This window comes from Amblyomma maculatum, chromosome 1, assembly GCF_055883805.1.
Source record: "Amblyomma maculatum isolate TAMU_Amacu chromosome 1, ASM5588380v1, whole genome shotgun sequence".
Taxonomy (NCBI): Eukaryota; Metazoa; Arthropoda; class Arachnida; order Ixodida; family Ixodidae; genus Amblyomma; species Amblyomma maculatum.
The window spans coordinates 446,309,940-446,325,017 of NC_139344.1; the positions used below are offsets into that span (position 1 = coordinate 446,309,940).

At 48.6% G+C, this 15,078-nt stretch overlaps 1 protein-coding gene across 3 annotated transcripts in view; it reads right to left on the reverse strand.

Moving 5' to 3' along the window:
- Nucleotides 1-15,078, reverse strand: part of LOC146209625 (uncharacterized) — a 65,905-nt gene that overhangs the window by 14,556 nt on the left and 36,271 nt on the right. The gene's annotated exons all lie outside the window — the stretch shown is intronic.

Here is a 15,078-nt window from a genome sequence, read left to right on the forward strand (position 1 = left end):
ATAATTCGATATAGAGAAATCGGCTTGAAAAGCCACTTGCGTGCGCATTGTCAACCCACTCGCAAAATGAACCCATTCCGTATTTTTGCGGCTGAGATTTTGAAAAAAAAAAGAAAAAAGCGTTCAGTGGCGCTTCCCTTCATTTCGACTGTCGCATCCACAGCTTATTTATTGGCAGCGCGCCAAGATGCTGCACAGCAATAACGCCACAAAGTATTTATCTTTTGACTATACTTGTCATAAATCCTGCGGTGGCAGGGAGCGAACTTAGCAGAGTGCCCGCGTCATGGCTTGATTGCACAAGCCTGGTTCGATTTATCCCGCCACGCTTGGGGTGGGGAGGGCGTAGCTCACTGCTACAAAATCATTGGCAAGCGTGATAGCTGCAAATGCCGTCTGGAGTGAACGATGCTAAAAGCCGGTGTCATGATCGCAGCCAACCATATGCTTTCGTTCATTCATAGATGTGAGAGTGAACGACTCTCGCAAAAAAAAAAAATCTGCCGCTTCTTAACGTCCGCAGCCGCCATAGCTTACGCTGTGCTGCATGTTCAGTCCGACAAGAACAATTCTCACAAAAGAAAAAAGAAATGCTGCTTTTTAACCTCTGCAGCCGCCATAGCATACGTTCAGCACAACTGCAAGAATAAACGACTCGCAAAAAAAAGAAACAAAAGGAAGATATGCCGCTTTTTAGCATCCGCGGCCGCCGTAGCTCACGCGCATTTAGCACGACGACACGAGACGCTCATCTCACGTCAGCGCCATGCGCAGAGTGTTCACAACACAGACTTGAGAAGCATCTGCCACGGGCCGAGCTGGCTTGTCCGTGCATGCGTAGTGCGTGCTGCTGCAAACAAAGACCGGGAAAGGGAGAGAAAGGGAAGAGAAAAAGCTCAACAGAAGAAGAGTGGGCACACCCTTGTGCTTCGCTCTATCGCGTTTTTCCCCTCTCCCGATCACCACGGATGCATTGGTTCCCTCTCGTTCCTTCATACACATGGTTTGCAAACGTCACGTGCTAGTGCGGCAGCGATCACCGCAGATGCGCGCGCCTTTGGGGGAAGGGTGCGGCGCTGCCCTAGACCAGCCATCGTGGAACTGTGCCCTCTCATTCCTTCCGCGCATGGCTTGAAAACGTCAAGCGGCAAACGGCCGAGGTGATGCGATCATCTTTGGGGGAGGCGCACCGTCCAATGCGTGGTGCGGAGATCGATATATCGAATGACCGGTGAAATTGAGTTCGATATACGACGTAGCTTTCCTACACCTTTACACGGAATTTTCAAGGGGATATTCCGTGAGTTCGATACAGTCAAACATTGTTATAACGAAGTCTCATTTTGCGCGGAAATTTGTTCGTTATATCCGATATTCGTTGTAAAAGTACACACAAATTCCTACAAAAAAAAATTCTGTTCATAAACCCAAGTAAAGGCTACCCTAAAATGGAAAGCACAGAGCTGAAAAAAAAGCATTTTTTTTTCTTTAATGCGTGGTATAAGCACGCGAAACCTTACTTTTCATTTTGCGCTGCCAAGCAAAAATGAGCACACAAATCAGGATTTAGGCCATGCAGAACTGATTTATTTAAAAAACGACGTAATCTTCATTTGGCGGCACTTCACACTATTCAATAGAATAAATTTCTCAACGAAATCGACACTGTGCAGCGCTTTCCCAATGTCAGCTGATTTGGCCACAGGCTGGCAGTTCCTTGGACTGCCAGAAGATCAAATCAGTCGATATTGTCGACCATAAACCCTGACTGCTCATTGGAGGGTCAAATTCTAAAGTTAAAGCTCAGCTACTTTGGTCATCTGATGAGAAGAGAGGAGTCGCTGGAGAAAGATTTGATGTTGGGAAAGGTTGAGGGTCGCCGGAGAAGGGGTAGGTAGCGAACGCGATGGTTAGATGGCATCCTCGAGGCACTGCAGATGAAGTTATGTGATGTTAGGAAGATAGTGAGAGACCGGAAAGCGTGGCGTGATATGGTCCATAGGGTCACGAAGAGTCGGACACGACTGAGCGACTGAACTGAACTGAACTGAGGTTCTCAAGGTACCTTCTCAATTTCCTCGCCATATCGGCGGCCTCGGTGCTGCTGAGAGCTCGCTCTTCGCCTTCTTCCTCACTCTCATCGCTGCTCGTAGCATCATCTGTAGGAAGCAGCTGATCGACAATTTCTTGGTCGGTCAATTCGGGCGCCACAGCCAAGTTGTCATCGGCAGCAATAAAGTCCTCGAACGTAACATTCGGAACCGCCAGTTGACGCCATGTCGTCTCGTCGAAATTGTCCGCTTCAGCTTCAGAATCGTGGGCGTCGTTGGGCTCAGTCTCGCTGGTGGATGGGGCTAGGCCAGCATCAACAAAGTAATTTCTTATTGTCGACTGTGCCACTTCGTTCCATGCACCGTACAGCATGTCCAGCGTAGTTTTGAGGTTTATGGCCGTTGATATGCCCCTGTCTATGTCAAATACGAGCTGCGTAACCAATCACTTTCGGTAGCAGCATATTAGTGAGCGAATGATGCCCCTGTCTAATGGCTGCAGCACTGAGGTCGAGTTTGGCGACAAAAAAACTAGGCGGACCGCTTCAAGTGGTACAGACACCTTATGGGCAGAGCAGTTGTCCAATATAAGGAGCATTTTCCTGCGCTGCTCTGTCATGTCTTTGTCGAAGGCCTTCAGCCATGTTCAAAGAGTGATGACGTCATCCACGCTTTTTTGATCAAGCGATAGTCCGCTTGGACATTCCGGGCGTTGCGCAGGCACCTGGGGCGAGCAGATCTACCAATAACAGTTAGCCGCCTTTTATCTGACCCATCCATGTTGACACAAACAACGGTGACGCGGTCTTTGCTTTTCTTGCCTCCTCGGCACAGTTCGTTCTTCGCAACGAGTGACCTTTCTGGGAGCAGCTTAAAAAAAAAGCGCAGTCTCGTCCACGTTGTAGACATCGCGCATCTCGTAGCCATCCAGTTGCATGCGGAAGCTTTCTGCCCACTTCTCGCAGTTCTCTACATCGACGGCTGCTTCTTCGCCCGACAAGGTGTGGCAAACAATCTGGTGGCGATCTTTAAATCGCTGCTGCCAGCCACTGCTTGCATAGAAGTCATCATGGCCTAAGACGCAAGCAATACTTCTTGCCTTCATTTGAAGCACGGCACCAGACACAGGCAGGTTGCGCGCTCTAACGCCCTTGAACCACGCGAACAAGGCATCTTCAACATCCTGGTGGTGACAATACCTGACGCGCTTCCTGTCGTTCTTCACGGCGCCTGCAGAGTGCACGTTTTCTATCTTCTGCCTTGCGCTCAGTATGGTTGACAGAGTGCTAGGCGCAACGCCAAAGTCTGCGGCAATCTCTTTCTTCTTGCGTCCGCTGTCGACCGCCCTGAATATTTTTATCTTTGTTTCAAGAGAAACTGCTTTGCGTTTCGGCGCCGCCATGCTGCAAGACGACGGCACGACCTTGAGGAAAGTGAGCACACGCGCGGGTCGGCAAAAAGTAGGGGCAGGGGCACGCGGGCGGTGGTTCGATTACATGCAGGTCACATGCCAGGCAGCTGTTGATGCTAGATTCACTCGCGGTCCCTAGGTGGCGTAGCATGTGAAAGCGCAGGTGATTCAAACACATTTTAGGTGGAGGCAATGCGGACGGTGGTTCGATCACGTGCCGGTCACATGCCAGGCAGCCGTTGATGCTAGATTCATTCACGGTCCCTAGATGGCATGGCGTGCGAAAGTGCGGGTGATTCAAACACATTTTAGGTGGAGGCGATTGATTAAAACTGAAATTTAGAGTTTTGAAAATTTTTTTTTTTTTGCTTCTTTGCGGATTTTGAGCCGTGTGAATACGAAATATGCTTCGTTATAACTGATTTAGTGTCAAATTTTCAGTTTTTCATTTCGTTATACAGATAGAACTCCCATAGAAATAAAGCACAGCCAACCAAACTTTGCTTTTACTTCGTTATATCCGATAATTCACTGTATCCGTGTTCGTTATAACGAGGTTCGACTGTACCGTATTTACTCGCATAATGATCGCACTCGCGTAATGATCGCACCCCTGAATTTTGAAGTCAAAATTCCATTTTTTAAATTCCCCGCATAATGACCGCACCCCGAACATGGAGCCGCCTGGTGGTTGATCGCAGCGAATGCATTCCGACGAGTTCCCAACCTAGTCTAGTAACGTTGGAGTTCCCATGATTCCATGTTTTGCGGCGTTCGGCATTTTGCAATTCGGCAGCGTCGTAGCGTGCTTTGTGTTTTTGTGCGAGTTTACGCCATTTCACCATGGGGCGGTATGCCAGTTACACCGCCACGTTCAAGCTCAAGGCTGTCGACTATGCACTGGAGCATGGCAACCGCGCTGCTGGTAGGCATTTCGGCGTGGACGAAATGAGGATACGCTATTGGAAGAAGCAGCGCGAGAAGCTGATGGCTACGAACAAGACACGGCGGGCTTTCCGTGGACCCAAAACGGGCAAGTTCCCTCGTGTTGAGGAGGCGGTCCTAGAATACGTGAGGGACCTGCGCAAGGATGGTTGTGCAGTCTCATTATAAATGATACAGACGCAGGCGCGCACAACTACTAGGAAGGTGGGAATCGCCGCAAAGGATTTCCGCGCTAGCTCCGGTTGGACGACTCACTTTATGCGACGGAATGGACTTTCCCTGAGGCAGCGGACGTCGTTGTGCCAGCGGCTCCCAGCCGCGTATGAAAGCAAAGTGATAGACTTCCATCACTTCGTCACTAGGCTTCGCGAAAAATGCGGTTACCTCATGTCACAAATTGGAAAAGCCGATCAAACTCCACCGACGTTCGACATGCCCCGGAATACAACTGTGAACGAGAAGGGTGCTCGGAGCGTCCTCGTGACGACGTCTGGCGCAGAAAAACAGCGATGCACAGTCATGCTTGCTGTGACGGCTGACGGGCGGAAGCTGCCACCATACGTGATCTTCAAACGGACGACTATTCCGAAGGGAAACTTTACCCGTGGCATCCATATACGTGCACAGATGAAAGGGTGGATGACTGCAGACCTGATGGTCGACTGGATCAAGACTGTTTGGGGAAGAAGACCAGAAAGGGTGGATGACTGCAGACCTGATGGTCGACTGGATCAAGACTGTTTGGGGAAGAAGACCAGGAGCATTTCTGCTTCCCTCGCTTCTGGTTTTGGACAGTTTTAGGGGTCACCTTGTGGACAGCGTGCGTGCCAAGCTGAAAGAGCTGCGCACGGACATTGCAGTCATTCCTGGCGGCCTGACTTCGCTGCTGCAGCCTCTCGACGTGTCTTTGAACAAACCGTTCAAGGACCACGTTCGACAACTTTATGCTGAGTGGATGGCAATGGGCCAGCATGATTTGACACCGAGCGGAAAGATTAGAAGGCCATCCGTGGAGATGCTGTGCTCGTGGATCACAGAAGCGTGGAGCAGTATCCCCGACGAGGTAGTGGCTAAGAGTTTTAAGAAGACAGGCATATCTAACGCTTTGGATGGAACGGAAGATGACTTCCTGTGGGATTGTGAAGATGCTCCCAGCGACGACACTGCCGTTTCCGATGAGTGGTGCAGCAGTGAAAGCGAGGATGGCGAGGATTCAGACTTTCATTAGAGTACTGACGAAAAAAAATAAGTGGGCATTGTGCACTCCATGTGATGCTTAATGTGCGTGTTTATTGCGAAGGTAAGCCTTACTCAGCTTTTATTTTTGGTTGTAATCAAGATATATGTTCTAAGACGTCTGACCTGCAACTTGTTTGCGTTTTCGGTGCTCAAAAATTTTTTGTAGAAAATTTACCCCGCGTAATGATCGCACCCCGAAATTTGCGTCAGTATTTAAAAAAAAAAAAGTGCGATCATTATGCGAGTAAAAATGGTATAGCAATATCATAAGTAGAACCAGAGATATTGCACCTCCAAACGTGTAGAGTTACCAATATTTTGATTTTGAAAAAACGAAGAAAAACTTTTTACAACATGTTTATTCACTGGAAAGTTAAAAAAACCCAGTCAAAACCACTCAATATGCTCCACGAGAATAATCAGGGTGCATGGAGTCCTGGTGTCTGTGCTTAACTCTCTTCTTCAGGAGATGTGAAACTTGAAGTGTCTTGCCGGACATGCGGCTGCGGCGTACATCTCTCTCTCGACTCCTCTTGAGGCAAGTTTTTGGCAAGTTTGTGCTTAGTTCCCCCAAGATTGCTGCCACTGCATGTCGGCTCCCTGTATTGAAGCGCAACACTGCCTCAGCAACAGCTGCTTCAACAGCAAAAAGCGAAGAGAGTCGTGCTTTGGGCACAAGGCTCCAGATGACTGAGTGCAAACTCTCACTGGAGTTCTGAGTCTTTCCTCGAGAACACCTTTCAAGCAGCTTTCTTTCGGAAAGCCGCTGATAATCCGGCAACAGGACCATGGCGTTAACATCCTTTGGCAAATTATTCATTTGTGCCCAGGGACTGGCTCTTCCTTTGCTTTCGCAGCATTGTACCTGCACCATGATTCTTCACCAGTTGGGCACAGTGAATGATTAGGTTCCTCATTAGTCGAAGTAACATGGCAATAAGTAGCCATTACTGCCCTCTTTATGGCTTCCACATCACCTTCATGGGATTTTAGCGCACGACCATAATATGCACTCAGCTTTGTGATGAGGTCCGCTGTCAATCGCCCTTTTCCTCCCAGGTTTCGTCCATGTTCAGTCCTGTGCTTTTGCAGCAGGTTTCTGAGCGTCGTCTCCATCCTTTTCTGAACATGATTTATGCAGTCCTCTTTCTTAACTTGCATAAAACCATACACTTCAGCCTGGGTAATGGCATCATAAGTCCGGCTATCCCCATCACAAAGGACAGTTGTGTGCCGGAGGTTGCGTCTCAATTGACCTTTGAAATAAAATCAGGCCTGCTTCCCCTTACATTTGTCCTGACTTACAGTCAGTGTTTTTTTGGCACTGGTGGTCATTTTTCCGTTCCTCATAGCATTCTGTGCCAGGTTTCGGGCCAACTTCGCATCCCAAACAAAAATTGCTCAGAACTACGTAGTCGAGCACGTAGCCCGTAAATAACTCGATGACGGCACCAACAACAATGTGTGAAGAGTGGCCGCGCGTCATCCAACTTCCATCGTAACAAATGGCGATGTTGTTGCAGTGCCCAAAGCACAGTTCCTCATAGAGCTTAGTCACTTCGCGTGCGCTCTGCTCCATAGCAGCCTCGGCCGCTCGCACTGCAACAGGTCTAAGCATGTTTTTGAGGTGGCCCTAAAACGTTTTTTTTATGCATGCAGTGGCCGGACAATCCCATAGTGGAAAATATATTGTTCATGGCTGCTTGGCCATTGCCAGTCGAGAGCATTGCTCGTACTGCAAGTATATTAATTTCGAAGGGGTTGCCCCGCTTCTCGGTCTCCACCCTCCGCGAGCTCCATTCTGAGGCAACTTCACCGCAAGTCTCGCAAACCAATATCAAGTAATTAGCGAGGCCAAAGTCACGGTCGCCCCACACTAACTTCAAGTCACTACGGCACATTTTGCACGCCGCAACACGAAGGAGAACGTTCACTGCGGCAAGGTCCACAACAGTATACTGCGTAGCTGACGTGATCGACGCTTCCGCGGTAGAAGCCTGAAAGCACTGGAGCTTCCTTTCTGTGGCAGGCGTCGAATCCAGCTGTCCGAGTGCAGCTTTTTCACGGGCACTTCTTCCAGTTCGCTGGCTGTCCCGAGTGCTGTATCCATTCTTAGGCGGCCGGAGTCGCCACGAAACGATGCGCTGTCGACGTGGTCCTGCAGAGCTGGCGAAGCGTTGGGTTCTTGCGACGATTCCAAGTCCACACTGAGTTGCCGAGCATCCGTTGCGCGTTCCGGTGGGCTCGATACATTTGCACACTTCATTTTCCTTTGCTTATGTCCGTAACGGTTTTTTCGAGCAAAACTTCGTCGGGCCTCCAGGCATGCCGAAATGCACGTCAGAGAAGCCTTGACAAAATGGCGTCTTTGTTGAGATGACTACCCACTCCATTTGAGCCAATCATCACCCACCATACTGGTCACGTGCCCTGCTTGGCTAATGGGAACGCGCGTTGTGTGTTCTTTTTGCGGTTGCTTTTTATCGCAACCATCGTATGCACAGTGTTGCCGCTTGACTCGAAAAAAAGTCTGAAATGCGCAGTTTCGAACAAGACCAAAATGGCACCGAGGGAGCCCTGAGCTCCAGAGTTACAGTTCAGTTCAGGCGTTCAGTCGTGTCCGACTCTTCGTGACCCTATGGACCATGTCACGCCACGCTTTCCGGTCTCTCACTATCTTCTTAAGAGTTACTTCCACTAGTGTAACTGAAAAAAATTGCATGAAGAGATGATAAGAAAGAGATGGAAGCTATTTTAGAGTGTGTTTTTTTTTTCGCGTCGAAAAAGCGAGTTTTCCGAGTAATTTTTCAGTTTTGAGTTTTTGCCCGTAAAATTATCTTTAAACATTTAGCTACAACTTTCTAAAAGATCAAGGCAAAATTCGATCCTGATGTTAGTAAAAAGTCCATTTTATTCAACCACGGTGGCTCGAGAAAGTGCTATTTTCCGCGCAAATCGTCAATTTTCGTGCGCCTATACCTCGAATACCAAGGCCATCCAGGCCTTGGTATTCGCTTCATACAAAACCGGCAGGTGTTTGACACCCTTAAAAACTCGCGGTTTCTTTGCTTTCCCGATAACGAGAAGCTTCAACTTCTCGGACACGACCATGTTCGCTCCCACAAGAACAGTGACATGGTCCTTACTGTGCTTACCCCCCGTGCACCTCTCACCTTTGAAGCTGAGAGTTTTGTTCGGCAGAAGCTTAAAAAAAAGCACCATTTCGTCCACGTTGAAGACGCCGCTCGGCTCGTAATCTGCAAGTACGTCTTGAAACTTCTGCTGCTGCCAGTCAGGGCAAACATCATTATCTACCATGGCACTTTCACCTGCTATTGTGCGGAAAACAAGGCCGTGGCGCTTCTTGAAACGGCTTAACCAGCCATCGCTGAATTTAAAGTCTTCGATTTCCATCTGCAGTGCAATGTCTCTCGCCTTCTCCTCCAAAAGAGGCCCGGTCACTGGAAGATTGGAACTTCGAGCACGCTTGAACCACAGGAGAAGTGCCTTCTCGAGGTCCTCATGTTCGGCCAGACGCATCCTTTTCCTATCGGGGGCGAAAGCGCCACTGTTATATGCTTTTTCAATCTTGTCAGATCCTTCAGAATCCTTGAAAACGTGCACTTTGGGATGCCATGCCTTTTCGCGATAGCAGTTTTCGACTCCTTAGCACACTTCACATCATCAAAAATTTTCACCTTGGCTTTTAAAGACAACGCATTATGGGGACACTTTCTAGCAGCTTCTTCCATACTGCACGTCGGAAAGAAGCCACGAAACACAGTCACGGAACAGAGGAAAATGGCACCCTCACAACAAAAAACAAGGCATGCAAGGTACTGGATTGGATTGGATTCTGGATATCGACATCAACAAAGACGACTCATGCACAGTTTCGGTTTCGTTTATCCGAGTTGCTAGCAAAATGGGGTTTCGACTGTCGAGCGCGACTCTGCACAGATTGTGTATGAAACCAATTACTTTTTTGAAATTGTTTCATTTAAAAGGAGTTTTCGTTTATGCGGGTTCGTTTAGTGCCCGTCCACTGTATAAAGGGGTTCTGCTCTAGTGTGTATTTCAGAACAGCGTACATTTTTTTTTTTTCTATAATCTAGACACATCAATATTACGAAATCAGCTAAAATTTAGAGCGCCTCAGCTCGCAACTCTCGCATGAAACAGAAACCACCGCTTCTGTTAAAATGGCCCGTGGGATGTAGCTATCATCATAAGCATATCTAGCGCTGCCACAAAGGTGTGGTTTAATATGCAGTAGCCAGCAGGCCTAGCCGCCTGCCTTATTTCTTCCGATGTTGTGTGTCGTTAGCCTGTCGATCGTTCGTGCCGTTCATGCACGTGTGTGGGACAGTTTTTTTTTTGTGATGGATTATCTTATTGCGAAGTTTCTGCGAGATCTGTGATGGATTGCAGCCAGCGAAGTGCCAAGAGGGTAGGAATGCAGCTTTCAATGCAAGAAATCGATGCAAGGACAAAGCGAATCTGCCTCTGCAAACAGCTAGCATTGCCCCCTCAACCACCGTGATAATTTGGCAGACCGAAATAAGATTTTCAAACTTCAGGGAGCACTGAAAATGGGGTCATATCGAACTCTGATGTTTTTTTGCACATGGACAAAGTCCGTACTTTCATCGCTCGGTGCAATCATGCACCCGATGAGGTGTGCAAAGTGGAAGGTGCATGGGCTGTAGTGGTCTAATGTAGTGCGTGGTTGTGTTTGCCGCATGGCAGAAGAAAATAGTTCAGTTCAGTTCAGTCGTGTCCGACTCTTCGTGACCCCATGGACCATGTCACGCCACGCTTTCCGGTCTCTCACTATCTTTCTAACATCACATAACTGAAGAAAATAGTAGATTTTTTCAAATAAATCAGCTTCGAAATTAGTGCAACATTTTCATTTGAGGTTTTGCTTGTCTACACAGGTGCCTACTGCGAAAGTACGTCATTTTCATACCTAGGCTTGATTACAGTTAAACCTCGATATAACGAACTTCAATATAACGAAATCCTCAATATAACGAAGTTACAAGGCATATTCAACTTATTCCCCATTGGAAACCATGTATATTTTGCCTCGACATAACGAAGTAACATTGCTGCAATTTCATTACAACGAAGTCGCGTATCCTAAAAAAAATTACCCGGAAGGAAAATGTCGCCGTGACGTTGACGGCCGCGGGGAAAGCGGTGCTAGCGTGAGTGACTTGGGTAACCCACGCTGATGGGCCTCATGGGGCGCAAGCGGGAGAGAGAGAGCAACCCTCTCTCTTCCCCCCGTCCGGGCCCGTCTTTATTTTTTTTTTGCTCGGTCGCCGGCGACTGCGCACTCGTCTCCCCCCCCCCCCCCCCCTTACTCCTCCCAGGCTTCTTTGCTGTGCATGCGTCAGCTTACACGCCCGTCTCTCATTGGATCTGCCAACCCATGTGATTGCTTGCGCACTTGCGCGGCCGCCGTCGCCGCCGTACTCCTTTGTCCGCGTTGTCGCGTTGTTCACTCGCTGCTGCCACACGTACTGGATACATCGCAGCGTTGCTTTGGTTGCCCTCGTGTATGCCCGCGCGCGTCGCCGCCATGAGTGGCAAGCGGAAAGCCCTTTCGCTTGAGCAAAAAGAGGCGATTCTGGACGCAGTTTCGAAAGGCGAAAAGAAGAAGGATGTAGCGGCTCGATTCAGCATATCCATGAGTACGCTTTCAACAATTTTGAAAGCCAAGGAGTCTATCCTCAGCTCAGTGAAGTGTGGAACGAGCGCCCAACATAAACGATTGAAGCCTGCTACGTATCAAGACGTAGATAAGGCTGTGTTCGCCTGGTTCATGGACGCCAGAGCGCAGAATGTGCCGGTAAGTGGCACAATTTTGCAGCAAAAAGCAAAGGATTTCGGTTGCCTGCTCGAGAAGGATTCCTTCAAGGCAAGCAGTGGTTGGCTCCACCGTTTTAAGGGGGGACACGGGTCTTGCGGACCAAAAAATCGCGAAAAAATCACTTTTTAGAAAATGTGATTTGCGAAATCAGTAGCTCTTTATCTACCTATCTGCTAAGTTTTTCATCTCTAGGGTCGGTATTTTAGTCACAATGCCAATTTATATAATCGATGTCGCCCAAATTTGGGCCGAAAACGACCCCGAAACAACCATTTTCCGCGAGGCGTAGCTCCCATTTTGTGCGCGGCACCGTAGCCATCTTGGTTTCATTCGAAAGAGCCGCCTTTCGTCTTCAAATTGCCGCCTCTGCTGTTTACATTCGCCCATTGGTCGCATAAAAAATAGCAAAAAAGAAAACGTGGCATTTGCAATCCCATTGGCTTTCGGGGTGCACGTGACGATAAGGCGTCCCCGCATTGGTGGAGCTGGCTGACGGCGTCTGCTCGGCGCGCCCGAGCCGCGGGGAGACGGCGGAGACGTGACGCCGGCCGCGCTTGGTTCCGAACCGCGAGGTGCGTTCATGGCAAGAATTTGTGAAAAAAGTAAAAAAAAATAGTTGAATAATCATCTCAAGTGATGCCCTGCCCCGGCTGTGCGCGCTCAGGCCGACGGAAATCGTGCGCCGAACGATCGTGTGTACGAGCCTGAAGTAGGCCTAGCGTGTTCCCCAGCACGGGGGACTGCTACTGCCAGCGGTCGCACCCGCCGCGACAGTGATAACGCTGGCCGCAGATGACCAGAAAGATAAGCTCAAAACAGGAAAAGCTTGAACTCGCGCCAACTCCAGCAACGAAGCGGTAGACGGATTGTGTTCGTAACGATGACGGCAGCGCGGCGGACAGTCCGCTTGGCGATGCGGAGTTCACGATCGTCAGATCTAAACAGTTTGCCGAGATTGGCGAAGCGTAAAACATACGGCAGCGATATTGGCATTTAAAAAAGTGAACGGGGATAAGGAATCGCCGTCAAACTTATTCTCCAATGCGTAAACTGCGGGACACGTCGTCTTCGTAGAGCTCGCCGCGCGTTTGCGCCGATCGGACCTCGTTCATAGTCCTTAGGGAATTCACTTGCTTCCAGTGCAATGCAGAGCACTGGGAAGCAGCAAACAGCTCCAAATGACATTTCTTTTCCGCAATAAACGTTCCTCACCGCGGTCTTGATGCGAGGACGTAGCCAAACGACGTACGTAAAAAAAAAAAAAAAAAAAAAAAAAAAAAAAAAAAAAACGAAACAAAACGAAACGAAAAAGTGACAACTGAATGTGCTGCAACTGCAAATCAAAATGAAAGAGGCGACACTTGGACGTTGGAAAGCAAAGAGACTACATTCCTGGAGGTTTATAGCCATTTTAAATTGTAAACGTGTGCATTGCACCAGTGAATGTCTGAGAGCAGAGAGGAAGCGTGCTTCCTCTGCAGCTTTTCAGACTGCAGCAAAACGAAAGCAGAAGGGCAAACCCAATGCAGATTACTGTCCAGGAGCCTTCTAGGCCACAGTGGCCTGCATTTCTACAGTTTTTGTTTGATTAAATTAGTGTTTGACATTGCAATTCGTTTTTTCCATTTTTCTCAAAATGAAAATTTTGCCTACCCTTCTATTTTGCGGGTGGCATTGTGGCTCTCCTACTCCTTAGATTGTAATGATTTTTATTTTTACTGGCTCGTGAGTGTTAAAGGAACACAATAAAGCTATTATACAAGGTCTCAACTGCATGAAAAATTTTTAAACATACGAAGATGTAGAAAGGGGGTGGTTGCACTTGTGAAGCTGAAACTTAAAACTTCCATAACATTGGCTTGTAGTAAGGCAGGAGCACAAAACTTGTTTTATTGTGTTCCTTAGACATTCAGGAACAGATCCATGTGCATTTTAGCAATTTCCCTTCAGTAGATATTTTTACAAGCTTCCCGCAAGTCTGCAACAGCAAAGTTGCTGTAACTACTCAGCAAATTTATGTAGAAGAAAACTAACAACATATTTGAAACCAGCACAAGAATTTACATAAACCCTGCAAATTTCATACTGACAGGACAAATATTAAGAAAATTTTGCTCAAGACCCATGTCCCCCCTTAAGGCCCGGTACGGGATCGTCGGACGGCTGCTGTGCGGGGAGTTAACGTCGGCTGACGTGCCTGAAGCCGCTAGTTGGCTGGAGAAGGAAATGCCAGCAATACTGACGCGATACCAGCCATCGGACGTTTACAACGCGGACGAAACTGGATTTTTTTATCAGATGCTACCGAATCGGACGCTAGCACTGAAAGGTGATCGCTGCCATGGTGGCAAACAGAGTAAACTGCGCATAACTGCTCTGCTGTGCGCCAACATGGATGGCAGTGATAAGAGAATGCCGCTTGTGATTGGCAAGAGCAAGAAGCCGCAGTGCTTCAGAAACGCTCGGAAGCTGGAAGTGGAGTACACTTCTAACACGAAAGCGTGGATGTCCCGCGACATCTTCCGTGACTGGCTCCGGGCGTTCGACAAGGATATGAAGAATGGCGGCCGCAGCGTGTGCCTCTTAGTGGACAATTGTTCCGCCCATCACGTCGACAACCTAGAGCTTACCAATGTCGAGCTACGGTTTTTTCCACCGAACTGCACGTCGCTGCTTCAGCCGCTCGACCAAGGAGTCATCAACAGCGTGAAGTGTGCGTATCGTCACCGGTTGATCGACAAGCTGCTGCTCAATCTCCGCTTAAAACGCCCCACTAAGGTGGATATTTTTCAAGCCTTAGAGATGTTTTCCATATCGTGGAAGGCGACATCAAAGGAAATTATCAAGAACTGCTTCCGGAAAGCCGGGTTTGAGAACGGCGTGGCAGCAGCAGCGAGTGCCTCCGAAGACAACAGCACGGAGGCTAATGAAAGGGCTCCGTTCGATGGCGAGGAAGGCGATCAAGCCGGCCTTGAAGAAGCATGGAGGTGCCTGGAGAGTGACGGGGCCGTTCCTGACGATGTCGCTCTGGAAGACTTCCTCTACGCAGACTCTTGCGTCGTTGCCACCGAGGAAGTTACCGACGACTCCATCGTGCAGGATGTGCTAGGAAGCACGCAGGAGGACCCAGGCAGCGATATCGATGCTGAAGACGACGATGCCCCGAGCAGCCGCGAAGTGCTTGACGCAATTGATGTTCTGCGGCGCCACGCGAGTTCGATTGGGCAGCAAGATGCAATGCAATCCTTGTGGGCCTATGAACGCAGTGTGAGGCCATCTCTGATTGCAATGCAGACGCAAAAGAAAGTCACTGATTACTTTCAGAGAAAATAAAGGATGAGTGCTTACAACTGGCAAGTGATTTGGTAATGTTTCCGCATGCTAGGTACGAAATTTCGATGCAACGAAATTTCATTATAACGAAGTAAAGTGCCGATTTTTACGACTTCGTTATATCGAGGTTTAACTGTACTGGCTTATAAACGCAGATTTTTCATTACAACAATATTTCAAAATAGCGTACAATTTCTTTGCGGTCCCGCGGAGTTCGT